Here is an 18,387-nt window from a genome sequence, read left to right as displayed (position 1 = left end):
AACTCATGAACTGTGAGATCATAACTTTAGCTGAAATCTAGAGTCAGATGCTTAACCAACTGAGCCACCCAGGCGACCCTGTTCACTGTTTTGATTTGAAAATATGCCTGCCACTTTCGTAGACATCAGATAAACATTGTTGAATGAATGAATGAATGAATTGAACAAAATACATTATTTTTCTTGAATATTAGTAAAGATTTAAACACTAAATTTGCTTCTGTCTTTTGGAAATTAAACATTCGAAATTGTTTTCTTTGCGTCTAATATATCTGCACACGCTTGCTTCATTCTTCAGAAAAGAAAAGATAGATATCCATAGAGAAAAAAAAAAATACCAGAAAGACCAGGTCAGTCCGTGACCGCAAAGACCTATCAATTTTACAGTCTTTCAGAGAGGTGTCTTGTGAAATAAACACACAGAATAATTTGTATTTAGGATTCAGGTGATGTATTTAATCCTAGCAACCACACTGGTCTTATGTGCAGGTCTGATGGAGAGTGCCTCATCAAGATTAGAGTTTGATGTCGGAGTCAACATAAGGAGAAAGAGATAGGCTTTGGGGACCTTGACCTGTATGTATTTGGATTGAGTATGTAGCTCACTGAATTGTCATCCCTTCAAAGGATACTGGTACCTCTTCACGGTTACCAGATGTTTCTTGCAGCTTAGGGTCAGAATGCCTAGAAGCACCTTCGTGTCTCTAAAGGTGCCAAGTTGATGTCGGTCACCTCTCCAAAACTAACCGAAACCCCTTGGGTCATGAGTGCCTCTGTAAGAGGAGGTACACAGAAGTACAGACAGGGCGAGAGCATGAGAGAAGTTTACCAGATTTGTATAGTGACGCTTTCGTTTTGTAGAATGACTTGTGGTGAAGGTTATTTTGACCCTGTTAACTATGATTGATGAAAATGATGCAGTCTAGATTCCCCACTAATAATAGAAATACGAATACCGATTATTAATTCAACGTGTTCCATGTCACTGCAAACGAAAGAGCAACTGAAATAATTTTAGCATTCTTTGTTGTCACCTCTTTGGAACAGTAGTAGTCTATAGGTTATTTTAGCTAATCTATATTTATCTAATACCAAAATAGGGAAGAATAATTCAAGCTATCAAGATAAATGATAATCAACATAAATATGTTTTCCTGTGTAAGTAGGGCTTGATCAATTTAAGATGTTCCTACCAGGTGGCTCGTATGCTAACGAAAAGCGATTTCAAGAGACTTCTTTCATAGGCCTTTTCTTTTTCTGTTTCTCTCTATTGTCTACACAACCTTCTCTTTTTTTCTGTATGTAAAGCTTACACAGGCTGTGACCAAAGACAAAGCCATCTTATTTTATGATCCCCAAACCGCAGTCACTTAGAGACCCAAAATAGAAAGTAATTTCTAGTGAGCTCATCCAAGCTTTAGCCTACGCACTTCCTTTTTTGCACAAAATGACTTGGCTAACATTCCAACCAAGGACCATAAACCAGCAGTGTGCATAGACACTGGGAATAAAGATATATTTAGATAGATTGCATGGATTAAAGAGGCCTAAACCATCTGTCTTTAACACAGGCGAATGTCATTTTCTTTAGTCGAGGGCCTGGGCTTTCCAGCAATGTCCCAGCATTTAAAGATTCAGAGAGGTGCTTTAACAATTACATGTAGATATCATTCACAGAAAAGTCGGATGCATCTGTTTCTCTTATTACAGACTTTCACAAACTCAGAGTCTTAGTTATGGTTTCAGAAACAGTTTGTTAATTATGTTCTTTTTTTTTTTTTAACCCCCCCACCCCCACCACGTTGCCCCTCAGAATCTGCTAATGCTGTTATTCTAAGCACGCTGTGTTGTATTTGTTTACATGTCTGCCTCTTCCTCTGGAGGGTGTACTTCTCCAAGTTGGGGAGTGGGCTTTATTTATCCTGTGTCCCCAGTGCCCAGCACTTAGTAAGTGATCTACAAGTTTCTGTAAGTGGGTGTTGAGTGGATTGCTTATTTATAGAACCCTTGGTGATTGGGGGTTATGTGCCTCATGGGAGTGATGTCACGAGGGATTATTGAAGTGGTTTGGCAGACTATAGTGAGCTACAATGTGATTCTTTAATAGATGTCTCATCCTCTAGTAATGAGGTTGCTAAGGTAAAATACAGGATACTTAAGTTTGGATTTCAGGCAAACAAATCTTTTCAGTAAAACTATATCCCAAATACTGCATCCAATTATTGCATGTCTCATTATTTGATTATCCGAAATTCAAATTTAGCTGTCCCTCCTGCATTTCATTCTCTAAATTGGACAACTCTATCAATAAGGATGGGGTTGCCCAGTGGAGCATGGGACCAGAGAGCATGCCCTCACTCAAATGAGTTGATGGATTTTATTATGTAATTAGAGCATAATCAATTTAAAGACTTGCTACCTATGTTCTTTGCTACCTTGAGTGTGATTGAACTTTCCGTAAAAAGTTCAAAGTTCTTAACTTAAAAAGTTCTTACTCTTTTTGTAAGAACAAAGTAAGAAAAGCTTGGAACTACCCTGATCTGATCTAGTCCTTCTCTAAAAGAACTGTGCCCTCTGCTGAAAGAACCAGCTGTTGGCTAGTGCAGGATGTCTTAAGATCTCTGAACCTTGTCAGAAGTACAGTAAAACCTTGGATTGCAAGTGACTCGTTCTGCGAGTGTTCCACAAGACGAGCAAACATTTCTAACCAATTTGAACTTGACGGACAAGCGATGTCTTATAATACAAGTAGTATGTGATGCCGAATGCCACACGGTCACAACTGAGCCAGTGGTTCTTGAAATTTGCTTTCATATGTGAGTGCTTTGCATTACAAGCACGTTTCTGGAATGAGTTATGCTTGTAAACCAAGGTTTTAGTGTACTATTGAGAGGGGCACCTCGGTGGTTTGGTCGGTTGACTGTCTAACTTCGGCTCAGGTCATAATCTCCCAATTCGTGTGTTTGGGCCCCACATCGGGCTTCCTGCTGTCGGCACAGAGCCGGCTTCAGATCCTCGCTTGCCCTCTCTCTACCCCTCCCCCACTCTCTCTCTCAGAAATGAATTTTTTTTTTCTTAAAAACACTATTTAGAGTCACGTGATGTGTGGGTAGCATGGAACAAAACAAACTTAGCTCACGTAATGCCCAGTCAGTTAATGATTTTGCCATAACAGCCGTTAAAAACCTAGATCGTTTTCAAGATGAGTATTTTGGGGGGAGGGTGTTGAATTGGGGCCATGAAGGCTTTTACCAAAAACAAATTAAATACATTATAAGAAATGACATTTTGCCCTTAGATTTTCAGGCACACATTCTTATTTACTCAAGCAACAATTTCCAGTCAGAATATATGGGACACATTGGGGTCATATATCATATCTGCATAAGCCCAAAAAGTTTTACTTGGTATAGGCACAGCGTGTGAATGGAGTAAAGAAAGAGCATACACATTACCTTTGTCCATGGAATTAAAAGTGCTCTCATATTCAGCCTTTATTTTGCCCTGAGGTAGTTTTCTGTGCTCTAATGTTATTTTTTAAAGCAATTTGAGTGCAAGAGTACTATGAACTCCCAAACGGTGAAATTTTGTGAAGAAAAGAGTGCAAAAATTAGAAGAATGAGGACAGCTTTAGGCATTAAGCAAAATATGTGACAAATATGACAAGGGCAGTTGCAAAGATGTGGAAAGCAAAGATATTGACCTTTCCAGCATTAGCTCACTGTGCTGGAGAGAAGATACTGATTAGCTGCCTAGAAGTCAATTACCTGCATTTTCACCACTTGGCGAAGGATCACAGTCTGTCTCTAATCCACCCACCGCCATCCGCCGTCAAGTTTTTACTTCTTCCCTTGGCAAGTACAACAAACCTTTGCTGTGTTACACATAGTATAAATGCATGAATTTAAGCTGCAATTTGTGTATTGCTTCCATAAACTGGATTTTTATTCTTTTTAAAGTTTATTTGTTTTTGAGAGACCGTGTGAGTGGGGCAGGGGCAGGGAGAGGGAATCCCAAGCAGGTTCCGCCAGCACAGAGCCCGACGCGGGGCTCGAATCCGTGAAAGTGTGAGATTATGACCTGACCTGAAGCCAAAAGTCAGATGCTTAACTGGCTGAGCCACCCGGGTGCCCCCCGGCTGATCTTTATTCAAGTTATTTTTTTCTGTGGTAGATATTTAGATACTGTTGGCTGGCATGGAATTCATAATTATTCGGTACTGACGTTCCTCAGAAACGTAATGACTTCTCATGTAGAAGCAACGTTTCTAGTCATAGGTGAATGTCATTAAATACATCCCAGCAGGGCCCATTAGAGCAGGGAAGTAGCAGTGGAGATGGTGAAAGGTGACGGGGTTGCAGACGGAGTTTGAACGGAGACGTTGGCAGTCGTATTAGTTGCTAGGAGTGCTGTAGCAGAGTACCACCAGCTAGGGGGCTTAAAATGACAGGATTTATGATTTGTACAGTTCTGGAGGCTAGAAATTCAAACGCGAGGTGTCAGTAAGGCCATGTTCCTTCTGAAACCTACAGGGGATCGGTCCTTCCTTGCCTAGGCCTGACTTTTTTGGTGGTTGGCTGGTTTGCTGGCAGTCTTTGGTTTTCTTGGCTTACAGTTCTCTAACTCCAGTTTTCTACCTTTGTCATTACATGGTGTTCTCCTTGTGTATCTCTGTGTCTTTACACGGCCATCTTTTTGTAAAGTAATCCTTGTTCTTTTTAAGTTTATTTTTGAGAGAGAAAGAGCGTGCGTGCGCGTGCAAGTGGGGGAGGGGCAGAGAGAGAATCCAAGCAGGCTCCCGGCTGACAGTCCCCATCCCGATGGTGGGACTTGACCTCGCTACCGCGAGCTCATGACCTGGACCGAAACCAAGAGCGGGATGCTCAACTGACGGAGCCACCCAGGCGTCCTTAAGGAAATCTTTTTAAAAGGACATCGGTCAAACTGGTTTGGAGCCCAATCCTCCTCCCATATGGCCTCATCTTAATTGCATCTGCCATGCCCTCATTGCCAAATAAGGTCACATTGTTCAGTACTGGGAGGATGTAAGGACTTCAGCATATCTTTTGAGGTAGACACGACTGAACCCACAACACCACAATTTCCTGACAAACTGACATGGAGTGGGAGAAAAGTAGGCAAGTCAAAGAGGATTCTTCAGCTTTTTTGGTACAGCAACGAAAAAGGAAAATGTTGCTGGAAACCGAGGTGAGGAAGACTATAGCTGGAGCAGGTTTGAAGGGATCAGTAGTTCACCTTTGTATATATTATGACTTTTGTTTGGTATTCAAAGTGAGATGGTGATGAGGATCTATTGGTTTAGAGTTATGGACACTGTTCTGCAAATGTATATGTGTACATATATATGTATATATGTATATATATGTATATTCTTATATACACGTGTGTGTGTGTAGAAGGAAGTCAGAGAGGAGCGCTGTAGTAAAATTCTGTGATTACTTCAATGTTATTAGTGAAAACAGGAAGCAAAGTCACGAGTTGGTTGCAAAGGATGAGAAAGTAGGCCTTGGGAGTTTTGAGGGAAGAAGAAAAAGTTACGAGATCATTTCCTCAGAGTTGGGAGAGAATGGACTAGGAAATGTATTAGAATTATGAGGCAGCATTGAAGACTCACTTGAGATTAATGAGCATGAATCTTACGTGAGACCAGTCATCATGGCTAGCTCCCCAACCATGTTCTCCTGCATTTTTGTAAGAAACGTTAGATTGAAGTAGTTTTGTGGTTTTACTCTGAGAAGACTGTGAGTAAAGCGGGGGGAGGGAGTGAGGGGAACACGTGAGGGGGTTCTTCTTATGATCTACCAGAAATTTGAATGAACTAATAACAAGCTGGGTATGGAGAAGAGAAATGACATCAAAGGGTCATGAACAAGTGGAGATGGAATTTTGTTGGCATCGTGGCACGGGAGGAAACAACCTGGAAAGATAGGACGTGGTAGAGAGTGAAATTGACATTATGGAGAGATTGCAATAGTTGGTTTGAGCAAATCCTTAGGTATGTGGGCGTGAGTGGTCTACGCTGTGGTGGAAGATGAGATCGTTGGATAAGGAGAGGTCACGGAACTGAGAAATTTCAGGATATTGAAATTTCATGTCTTCTAGGGGCCAAGATTTATAATAGAAGGGGTATAGGAGAAGCCTTAAGCCTAACTGTTTCTGTCAGAGGCGCTGTGCTACAGAAAGCTCTAATAGAAGCACAGGTTAATCATACAAGGAAAAAACTTGCTCTGCAAAGCGAAGCCTTTCAGACTCTTCATTTTAGCTCCATGGTTATTACAGAGCTTTGTTACTGTGTGTATGCGGTGAGGTTTTTGGGCTCTCGATGGGAACAGCCCATGGGAGTGCTCTTCTTTTTTTTAGGTTTATTTTGAACGTCAGAGAGAGCGCGCCAGCGAGCATCAGCAGGGGAGGGGCAAAGAGAGAGGGAGGGATAGGATCCACACTGACAGTGCGGAGCCCTACACGGGGCTTGAACTCATGACCTGTGAGATCATGACCTGAGCCAAGATCAGGAGCCAGACGGTTAACCGACTGAGCCACCCAGGCATCCCAGGAGTGCCCTTCTTTGTATTAACACAATATCATTGGCAGTGTCGATTGGTTGGGTTTGTACCATGATCAGAATTGTCACTCACAAGAAAAGAGACTGACACAAAGCGTATCATCCCTTTGAAGAATCAGTACTCCGGAGTAATCCCATCTGCTATTGTCAGGAGTCCCTCTCCTCCCTCCAGGCATGTCGCAAAAATTAGAAAGAAAAAGAAAAAGAAAGGAATGTACTGATCTTGGGACCCGCTTTGAATCTTAAGCTGAACATGAAGTTATGGGCATATAAGTCGTACTCTCCAGCACCATGTTTCTTAAAGTACGAATGAATAAAGGAAGTGACAAAATTTTCAAAAAAAAGGATAAAAGATCAAGTTACAGAAGTGGAAAACAATGGACCATTAAAACCGTGGTCGTCAGTGTACCAATAGTTAGATGTTCGTATTTTATTGAAAACTCATACGAGATTGGCGGGAAGTACATCGACACGTTAATAGTGAGACACCATGGATGGCAGGGTCACAGGTGGTTCCTAAAAGGGAAGTCTGTGATTTAACTGCTGGGGAATCTATTGGGGTGTCCTGGGCCACTTCCATACTGATATCCGTGTGAAAATGTGCAAATATTCTTCTCATGGGCTCAAAGCTAACATCTAATAAAGACAAAGTTTTAGAAGAAAAGAACCCCTAGGTCTGCTTTCCCCAACCTCTCTCATTCAGACACATGAGTTGGCATAAATACTATTCACTGATTCTCTCTGGGGCCTTAGGCGGATCTCACCTAGACGTTTACCAACTCATGACTTGAATAATGAAATGTTCATTATAATTGTTTATTCAATATAACATGAGATAATTGGAGTTATTTTCCGTAATCGACCCCATAATTTTGATGCACGTCCTTCAACCAAACTTCAGTGCCAGATAGATGGTGAATAGTTATGCCATCCAGAGACACCGATGCTTACAAAAATTGCAGCCATTTGTGTCTGGAAAAGAAAACGCAGTGTACCCATTCTGGATGTGACAGCGATCGGTAAAACACTAGACCCTTTACCGAGGCCCCTCTAAGCGCTTCCGTTCTTGGACTGCATAGGGATGATGTTACAGATTCATTGCAATGGATGTTTTTAACAAATTTCAGTTTACTGAGAACCCATCCACTTATTCAGCAAATGTTTATTGAGCACCTGCTACGTTTCAGGTAATGTTCTAGGCTTGCGTATATATCCGTGAAGAAAACAAAACTTTCTTGCCTCCTGGAATGAATATTCAGGGGGAGGATGGAAAAGAAATATGTAATTACATATAACTTATCTGGAAGGGATAAGGCCTGAAGAAAGAAATGACGAAAGGGGTTACGAAGTATTGACATTGAAATTTTGAATAAGTGGTTCAAGGATAAAAGCAACGGGTTGACTTCTTGAGGCTTAACTTCGAAGAATTAACATGTGCATTTAAGTTTTTTACAGTTAAGAAGTTTGACGATTGTATATGCTCATGCCCCAAGTACCTGAAGCAAGATGCGGAACGTTCCCACGTCCCCGTAAGATCTCTTTGCTAGCACCAGTCAGTGCTTCTCCCTCCCCCCCCCCGCCAAGCAGTTGCTCTTCTGATCTATGACTCTAGCAGAGTTTTGCCTGTTCTTGGACTTGATGGTAGTGAAAGTGTGCAGCGTTTGGGTGGTATGTTTACGTGTACATGCGCCTGTAGTTACCGCGCTGCTTTTGCTCCAGATAACGTGGGTGAGATTCTCTGAGTTGTGCAGGTTGCACCAGTTGGTTATTTCACACGGATGGATAGCATTCAACGTGAGTTTTTCATAACTTTTTTTTGTGTTGATGGACATTTGCGTTCTTTCTGTTTTCGGCTTTTTTTTTTTTTTTTTTTTGCTTTGGTTTATTTATTTGTTTATTTTGAGGGACACCCGGGACAGCACCAGTGCGGGAGGGGCAGAGAGAGGGGGAAAGAGGGAATCCCAAGCAGGCTCCACACTGTCAGCACAGAGCCCCGTGCAGGGCTCGAACTCATGAACTGCCAGGTCATGACCTGAGCTGAAACGCTTAAGGACGCTTCACCAACTGAGTCACCCAGGCTCTCTCCCTGCCCCTGTTTTAGGCTTTTATATATAGGACTGCTTTGATCATAGCAATTAAAGTTTTTTTGTAGACTCATGTTTTCCTTTCTCTTAGGTAAATACAACTGGGATTTCTTTATCGTAGGGTATATGTGTATTTAGCTTTTACGAGTAACTACCAAATTGTTTTCCAAAATCATCATTTTATGCTCTCATTAGCAATGCATGAGAATTCCACTTGTTCCACATCCTTGCAAATATTTGGTATTGTGGATAATTTTTTATTACAGCTGTACTAGAGAGTATGTAGTGACAGTTTATTGTGGTTTTAATTGTACATTTTCCTTATGACTAATGACGTTGAATGCCTTTCCGTGTGTTTATTGGCCATTTGTTTAAAAAATAGCTGTTTATTTGCATAATTTTTCTCGTATTATTTGCCTTTTTGTTTTTGACTTTTGGAAGTTTTATATGTATTTTGAATAAGAGTCTTTATCAGATATATGTATTATTTTTCTCAGTATGGGGTTTGCCTATTTTATTGTGGTTTCCTGTTGAAAAGGAAATTTAAAGTTGATGAAGCCCATGTTATCTAAACATTTTCTTAAAACTAGCGCTTTTCTAACTTGTCAAGAAATCTAACGTACACGAAGGTCAGGGAAGTGTTCTATGCTTTCTTCTAGAAGGCTTATGATCCTGGGATTTATGTTTGGATTGTGATTTATGGTACAAGGTCCAAGTTCTCTTTTTTCCACACAGATACCCATGTGTTCTGGTACCATTTACTGAAAAGATTTTCCTTTCCCAATTAAAATTACTTGGTGTATTCATGGAACATACATTGGTCTCTTTCTGTACCTTCTGTTCTGTTCCATTGACCTTTATTTCTGTCCTTAAGCTAGTACTGCAGTGTCTTGATTACTGTAGCTCTATAATATGTTTTTAAATCAGATAATCGTTCCAATTTTGTTCTTTTTCAAAACTGTTTTGGCTATTCTACGTCCTTCTGCTTTTTGAACTTTTGAATCCTCTTGCCAATTTCTTCAAAAATGTCTGGTGGAATTCTTATTGGGATTGTATTAAATCTGTGGATAAATGCAGGGAGACTAAATATTTCAGTGTTGAGTTTTCCTATCCATGAATATGGGTTACCTCCCTTTGTGTTTTCCTGACTGTCCGAGATCTTTTTCTGTTCTCCAGCATGGCTGCCACCTTTTAGGGTAATTTCAGAGTTCTCCTTGCTTTCCATTCCTGCTCCAGGCTTTCTGTATTTTAGGGATCTGCCCAGCCAACAGTCTTCAGAAAAAAAATTGCCTTGCTTCAGATTTACTAAGAACTAGAGTAGCTACAAAGGATCTCTCTTAATTTTTGTGCTATTACCCTAGCTTTTGTGAAGACACCTCTGTGTACTCCGTGAAGACTCTTGGGAAAGATTTGACAGATGGATTCAATCTCATTCTGTTTTGAGGGATCTTTGAAATTCTAATTGATCACCCCAGCCAATGTATGGGCATTACAGCTTAGTAAACTTTTGGCTGGTTTTTTATCCCAGTCTATGGAAAAATATTTTCTTTCACCACTATTCCACCATGGACAAAAATAATCACGGACCTCTTCTCTTCCATGAAGTGCCTTTCTTTTTCTGGAATTTAGTTCATTGAGGTTTCTTGGATCTCAGCTTCCTGATATTTTGTTTGCTTGCTTTTGTTTTTGTTTCTTGTTTTAAACTATGATTTTTATAGACTACCTGGCTCTCTTTAGTTGTTGGGGTGGGAGCAGTGTTCTTTTTACAGATTTCTACATCCTAACTGGAAGCAGATGACCTGAGCAGGTGACCTTTGGGTACAGAACTGAGTGGAATGAGGGAGGTTGCCATACGGATATCTGCAGGGAGGAAATTGGAAGGGAATAGAAAGGACAAAGACATGTAGGTATGGGCTTGCTCGTTGTGGCGGAAGCATAGTAGGAAAGCCAGTGTAGATGGAGAGTAGTGAGGGATGGCAAGAGTTGTTGGCGAGGAGGTTGGAAAAGTACACAGAGGCCAATATGCCTCTTGTGGGATTTAGTAAGGATTTAACCTTTTACTTTATGGGGAATTGGTTGCTTTTGCAGGACTCAAACTGAGAAATAACCTATCCTGCCTTACACTTAATGTGATTACTCTAGCTATTGTATTGAGCGTAGAAAGAAAAGACTTCCAAAAACAGAGGGCAGGAAATCAATTTGAAGGCTATTGCAATAATCCAATTAAGAAATGATGATTGTTGGCTTGAGCTAGGGTGGTACTGTTACAGAGAGTGATAAATAATGATTGGATCTTAGATGTATTTTTGAAGTTACAGTCAACAAAATTTTGTACAACATTAGATGTGAGATGTGACAGTGAGTGAAGTCAGGGATGACTAAACAATTTTTTGGCGTAAACAACTTGAAGATTTGCCATTATCTGAAATGAGGAATACTGCAAAAGGACTTCATTTGAAGGGAACATCAGGGCCTTTGGTTATATTAAGTCGTCTATTAGACATTCAAGTACTGATGTTAAGAATGGCGTTTGACATATGCGTCTAGAGGATCAGGAGAGTGCTCGAAAGTATATATTTGGAAGTCAGCATTTGAATGGTAAAGTCAGGACATCGGGTGCGACCATCCAGAGAATGATAGATGAAAAATACCTGATTAAATGGGTTCTAGAAAGGATGGGGGGAAGAGATTGCGCTCACCTTATACACAATGCTTTCAAATTGTGCTGTATATAAGAAGGACTAGAGCTGTAAATAAAAGAAAAATGAGCTTACGAAGGGTATATTTTTAATTTGGAGAACTGATCTGTGTGTGTGTGTGTGTGTGTGTGTGTGCGTGTGTGTGTGTCTTAATGCTGATTAGAATGATCCATCAGAGAGAGCAAATTGTTTCTGTAGAAGAAATAGGGAACAATTGCCGTAGAGATGTCTCTAATTTGGCACAGACTACATAGGCACAGATGTAGGTAGGTGGGTGTATGTGGATGGTGGGAGCATTTGGAAATTCTTTTCTAATTCTTCAACATCCCTGGTGAAATAGGAAGCAGAATTATCTGCTGAGAATGAGAAGTGGAGAGGGGGTGTGGGAAGTTTGAAAAGATGGAAAAAAGTTTGGGATACTAGTCTAGAAAGGTGGGAGAAAGAACTGACTGCAAAAAAGAAAAAAATACTAGGATTACTTGAAAGCATTAAGGCCCAATCTAAAATTATTGATCATAATTTGGGAGATAATTGCCCATGGAGTTGTTAGTAATCTTCCGTGTTCACTGTAGGCGTGGAGTAGGCAGATCGTCGAGTGTAGGCCATCATTATTGAGGATAAGGGGCTAAAGAGTGGTGGGTACTCTGGAACAATTGTAATAATTGGTCAATATTTGGATATAGTAGTAGTATATTTGAGTTTTTAAAGGCACTCAGCATCCGGATTATTGAAATAGTGTGGAGTCATTTAATGTGGTGGTGATCACTTAAAAGACCATCTGAATTTGGCTTTTCACCATCAGGGTGACATTCAAAGCCCTTAATATAGATGTATTCTTTATGATGTCACCCCTACCTTGAATCAGATGCCTTCCCTTCCACACTAAACTTTAGCTATGATGCCTGTCTTAGTCTGTTCAGGCATATAACAAGTATGCCATAGCTGGGGGAGGGGGGCTTATTAACAACAGAAAGCTACTTCTCACAGTTCTGGAGGCTGGAAGTCCAAGATCATAGTTGGGTTCTGGTGAGGGCCCTCTTCTGAGCTCTGGGCTGCTGACTTGTATCTTTACGTGGTGGGAGAGCGGAGGAAGCAAGAACTCTCCTGATTCTTAAAAGGGTACTAAACCCACTCGTGAGGGCTCTACCTTTATGACCTCCTCTAATCTTAATCACCTCCTAAGGGCTCTCCCTTCTCTAATGTTATCACATTGAGGAGTAGGGTTTCACTGTATTAATTTGGGGAGGAAACCTACTGCCCAAACCTACATTATGAACGTAGCCGACTCCGGAACAAGTTAATGTCTGTCTGTAGGTGGATTTCTCTTTTGTCAGTTGTTCAGTTGGCTTGCTCTAACTCTCTAAATTTTCCTCTTGAGCCACCTACTCTGCCAGGCTTTCCTTGATCACCTCTTCCTGGGGTACTCCTCTGTTCCATTCACTCTTAGCACAGAGAGAGAGAATGTGTGCATCACAGTGGAAAGAGTAGTCTCTGAAGGCAGAGAGATGAATGCAGGGTCTACAATTTTTATATCTACACTGCAGCTGTTAGACCTTGAGCAAGTCGCTTAAGCTTTCTCTCAATTTCCACATTCACACACTTGTGAGAATAAAACCCCACAGGGTTGTTGTGGGAATTAGAGAAGATTAACGCACATAATAAGCACTGAACGAATATTGTGCAGGAGAATGAATGCATTTCTGTTTATCTTATACATGTAATTGCTTATCAATCATAAATATTCAAAACAATAACCAAAATCCATACTGTTTCCTATAATGGCTGTACCATCCTTCATCTGTTTTTTAATAAAAACAATATTCAATTCAAAAAAAATTTTTAATTAAAAAGATAACATTTGTATGTAACTTATGTATGCCATGACCTAGAGTGAACGGGTACTGTTTAGAGTAATGAGATGCAGTGGGTAAGTGGAGGTATTGTGGTCCCCAGTGTCTTAGTCTTCCGTGGAGAACAATCACAATAATGCCATTTATCAGAGAAATGTTTGAAATGTGAGAATATGTTCCAGAGTTCTCTAGAGATAGACATATGAGAAAAGGGAAAACAAAATCCTCCAAGTAATGGAAATTCTCCCAACGGAGCTCATGAATTCTTCCACAGATGAGCTCACATGAAAGAATGACTGAGGCCGTTGTAAGAATCCACACTCGTAACATAGCTGTCAAAGTTCACCTCTACATTCCCCCGCATAACTGAGATTAAGAAATAGAGTATTAATAGAATGTCCTAAGATACCTTCCTACCCTTAGTAGATATTCGCCTATCTTCCCCATAAATAACCATTATCTTTGTAGTTAATACCATTGACTATTTTTGTCTGTTTTTGATGTTACGTTTGTGTGTGTAATGTCAAAAGGACATTATTACATTTTCATACAATATTTGCTACTTTGTACTTCTTTCTTTGCTCATTCTTCTATTCCAAGTTTCATCCATAGTTTACATGTAGCATGGAGTCATCTGTTTTCCGTTGATGTATAGTACTCCGTTGATTACTATATGAAAATTATTTCCCCATCAGGGTTGTATCCAGTTTGGAGCTATTACAATAATGCTCCTGTTCATCTGCCATCAAGTCTTTCCCTATGGTAAACTGCAATGGTCTTCCAACAAATGATTTCATACGCTAAAAATAATAGTGCTTCTATGTAATCTCTCGTACGTGTCTTCATCCACACGTGCGCACATGTATCTTGGCTATCCATTTAGGACTACAATTGCCAGATTGTAGGATCTCTTCAGTAGACACTAACAAAAAGTTTTCCAAAGGCAGTAGGCCAATGAACACATTACAGAAGTGCATGAGAATGTTAGTTGCTCTATATTGTTGCTATCGGTTGATATCGGCTATCTTTTTAATTGTAGCTATTCTGGTGACTGTATATGATGGTATCCCATTGTAGTTTGAATTGCATTTTCATGGCAAAAGATGTTGAACAGCTTTCCATGTTTATTGTCAACCTGAATATTTTGTGAAATGCCTGTTCAATTCATTTGCTCATTTCTCTACTGAGTTTATTTTTTTTTATTGACTTGTAAGAGTATTTATATATCCTGTACATGAATCTTGCCAGAAATGTTAGAAATATTGTTTTCAATGCTGTAGCTTGCCTTTTCATATTCCCATTGATAAATTTTGATAAAAGTTCAATTTATGAATATTATCTCTTACCACTACTGTTTTATAGCCTTCATAAATCTTTGAATACCTCGGGGTGCCTGGGTGGCTCAGTCGGTTAAGTGTCCGACTTCAGCTCAGGTCATGATCTCATGGTTCACGAGTTCGAGCCCCACGTTGGGCTCTGTGCTGACAGCTCGGAGCCTGGAGCCTGCTTCCGATTCTGTGTCTCCCTCTCTCTCTGACCCTCCCCCCCGTTCATGCTCTGTCTCTCTGTCTCAAAAATAAATAAACGTTAAAAAATTTTTTTAAAAAATCTTTGAATACCTCAAGTCCACAAAGATAATTTCCAATATATGTATATTTGTGTGTGTGTGAAGACTTGTTTCACTTTTCATGCTGGAAAACATATGGAATTGACGTTCATGTATAGTTTCAGGTACTGATAAAGGCTTATTTTTTCCAAGTATATAGTAAATTGACCCAGAACTATTCATTGAAGAAACAATACCTTTTATACTGCCTTGCAATGATACCTGTATCATAAATCAAATGACTGTATGTGTGTATGAATGTGTTTCTGGTTTCTCCTTTTTAGCCTATCTGTCTTTAAGCCAAATGCGTACTTCTCATTATTGTAGCTGTAAAATGTCTTTATAGACAATAGTGTAAGTCATCCAGTAGTCCTCTTTTAAGATTGTCTTGTCCTTTTGCATTTCCATATAAATTGTAGAATCAGCTTGTCAATTTTGTAAATATTTTCAAGGGGATTTTTATTCAAATTGCATTGAATCTATAGATCAACTTGTGGATAAAGGACATTGTCACAGCCTATAAGCACGCTATGTATATATATATGTGTGTGTGTGTGTATATATATGTATATTGGGATCTTTTAAAATGTTAGTAATATTTCATTCCTAGTTAGTCTGCTTGTATTTTATCCCTTTCATATAATACTGCATTTCTTATATTTTATTTAGGATTTTTGCATCTGTGTTTATGAGAGAGACTGCCCTATAATTTTTTTGGTGTTATTGTAAAATTTTCTATCAGAGTAATGGTGACTTCATTAAATGAAGTGGGAAATATCTTTTCTATTCTCTGGAGAATGAACTGGTAAAGCCATCTTAGCTTGGCATTTTCTCTCTTTTGTTAGTTTTGGTTTATTGAGCTTTTCTAGGAATGTATTCTTTTAATATTTTTTTTTTAATTTTTTTTTTTCAACGTTTATTTATTTTTGGGACAGCGAGAGACAGAGCATGAACGGGGGAGGGGCAGAGAGAGAGGGAGACACAGAATCGGAAGCAGGCTCCAGGCTCCGAGCCATCAGCCCAGAGCCTGACGCGGGGCTCGAACTCACGGACCGCGAGATCGTGACCTGGCTGAAGTCGGACACTTAACCGACTGCGCCACCCAGGCGCCCCTCTTTTAATATTTTTAATAAATTTTTATATTTTCATAAAGATTTTCCTGATATATTTTTATTTTGCTGTCTATAGAACCTGTATAGACTTTTCTTTTCATTACTGACATGGGTGATTCTTGCCTATTTATTTTTCTTGAGTGATCTTATTAAGGATTTATCATTTGTGTTAGTCTTTTCTAAGAATCAACTTTGGGTTTTGCTAATTCTTTTTTTGTACATTTTTTTTCCTATCTCATTGATTTTTCTTTTTCATCTTTGTTTGGTTTTGTTTTCCTCTTCTTTATCTTGAGATTGATACTTATCAGTTTAAGCCTTTCTTCTTTCCTCGTACTGTGTTTAGAAGAGTTGAGAGATGAACCACTACAATAAAAACACAGATTATCAATTGTCACTTGAGTTGAGAGTAAACATAGTGTGACAGCCAACCTGCATTGGATGAATGGTACTGGAGGTTTAGCAATACACTACGTAATTGCTGTTGGAGACATGTCGGTAACTCCATGAGCAATGAGGAGGCATCATGGATTTCGAGAGGTAAGAAACATGATTAGAGTCATCTTGGGAATATTAATCTAGTCCTTTTGGGAAAGGTGAATCAACAAGGAGAGAAATAATTATTTCAGGAGGGAGATAATGAGTGTGGTAGTACTATGGAAAGATAGGTGGGGAAATTTACAAGAAATTTGGATACAGGGCAGGGAATATGTGAAGGTTTTTTTCTTTTTTATGTTGTTGGATTAGTCTAGCTACATCTCTTTTCAACATCTTAGAGAAAGTGACTAAGAAAAGGGGATTCTTTAGTGAACAGAGAATGCAGTGTGCAATGTAGCCCGGGAAAGATGCAATCCTGTATGAGAACATTATCTGTTAGTATAGAGAGTAAAGGATGTGACTTCTCCAAACCATTCATGTTGATTGTGCCTATAAAATGTTTAAAATAACTTACTGATGTGAATGATTTGGTCACACAACAAATCACTTAGTGGAATGATAATCATCAAATAAGTTTAGGTAACTGAACCAGTACGGTGTGCATGCATTCTATTTGTAATTTTTCATGAAAACTTTACCTGTACATCTAAAAAGGTGAAAAATCCTACATTAAAATCAATCATGAAAAGAACATCTGAATTATCTGTAGCGCCGCCATCATTCTCTCTGCCTGCATCTTGACTTATTTTGCTTTGTAGCATTTATACAAACTGATGTAATCTTCGTTCATTTTCGGTTTGTTTCTCTAGACTATTTATCTCTATGACGGAAAGGTATCTGGGTTGTTTTCCTCCTATCCCACCGCATAGAACATTTGGAGTCATGCAGCACTTTGAAGATAAATACTGACTGAATGAATGATGGAATGAACGGGTGGATTTGTAAACTGTGTCTACTATATTATCCTCAAAACTTCCAGAAGATGAAATGAATGATTTAGGCTCCCGGAAGGCTAGGGTTTGTTGTACGAGGAGTTGTGCTACCCTTAATTTAGCATTCTTCTTCCAATCTGAAGAGAACAAAAGGATGGTACTCATTATCTATTCTCTTGGAAATCTTAGGAACGGATTCTAAAATTTATTTTGACCTGGTTAAAATACACAAAGAGACTTCAGATTTCTCAAATTAGCTATTGAGGTGCAGAGAGGGGACAATTGCACAGGACAGATGAAGTACCTGCCTTGGGTACTTTTGACTTCTCTAATCTTTATCCTCGTTCTGGCCCTCGTTAACTGACATTGGAGCATTACAGTTGTCTAATATCTGCCCTCCTCTCTTGTATCTGCGTCCCCCAGTTCTCCATGTCCGGCACACAGGAAGTATTTGGCTAATTGAATCCAATTAAAGCTAGTCTCCACATATTGTCATAATCCCAGCTCAGAGGTATTTTGCTATTCGTTATCTGACCTATATATTTCTTACATCCAGCCTCTTTACCTCGCTTTTAACACACTTTAATCAAAGTGATGTACATTCTATTCCATGTACGTTTTTTGTGCGTTTCTGCCCTCCTTTCTGTCCAGACTGTAAAGTTTGCCTAAGTGCTACTTTTTTTTTTTTTAATGCCTTCTCCCTAGCTAGTAGTAAGTACTTTTCCCCAAATCTGACCTCCACGGTATTATATTTGTGCCTCCATGATGCTTGGATATAGGTATCTGTGTACGAATTTGGCTCACGTATTAGGTTACAATAAGCCTCCAGAGGGCAGAGCCCACATTTAATACCGTTTTACATTCCCCAAAGTGCCTATAACTGGACTTTAAAGAATTGTTTGATAATTGAGTAAACGGCCTATTCGGATACGAGACACGAGTCTTCTCATAAGCTTATTTTTCACACATTCTTCTGACCGGTTGTGTCCAATTCAGAGCTAAGTAGGCGAACTTATTAAATTGTAATCACTTGGTTGGACAAAAGCTGACTTCATAAATCCTAGTTTAATAGCCTGTCTGTAATTT

This window comes from Lynx canadensis, chromosome X (assembly GCF_007474595.2).
Source record: "Lynx canadensis isolate LIC74 chromosome X, mLynCan4.pri.v2, whole genome shotgun sequence".
In the NCBI taxonomy this organism is placed as follows: Eukaryota; Metazoa; Chordata; class Mammalia; order Carnivora; family Felidae; genus Lynx; species Lynx canadensis.
Note: the sequence above shows the minus strand (reverse complement) of the source record.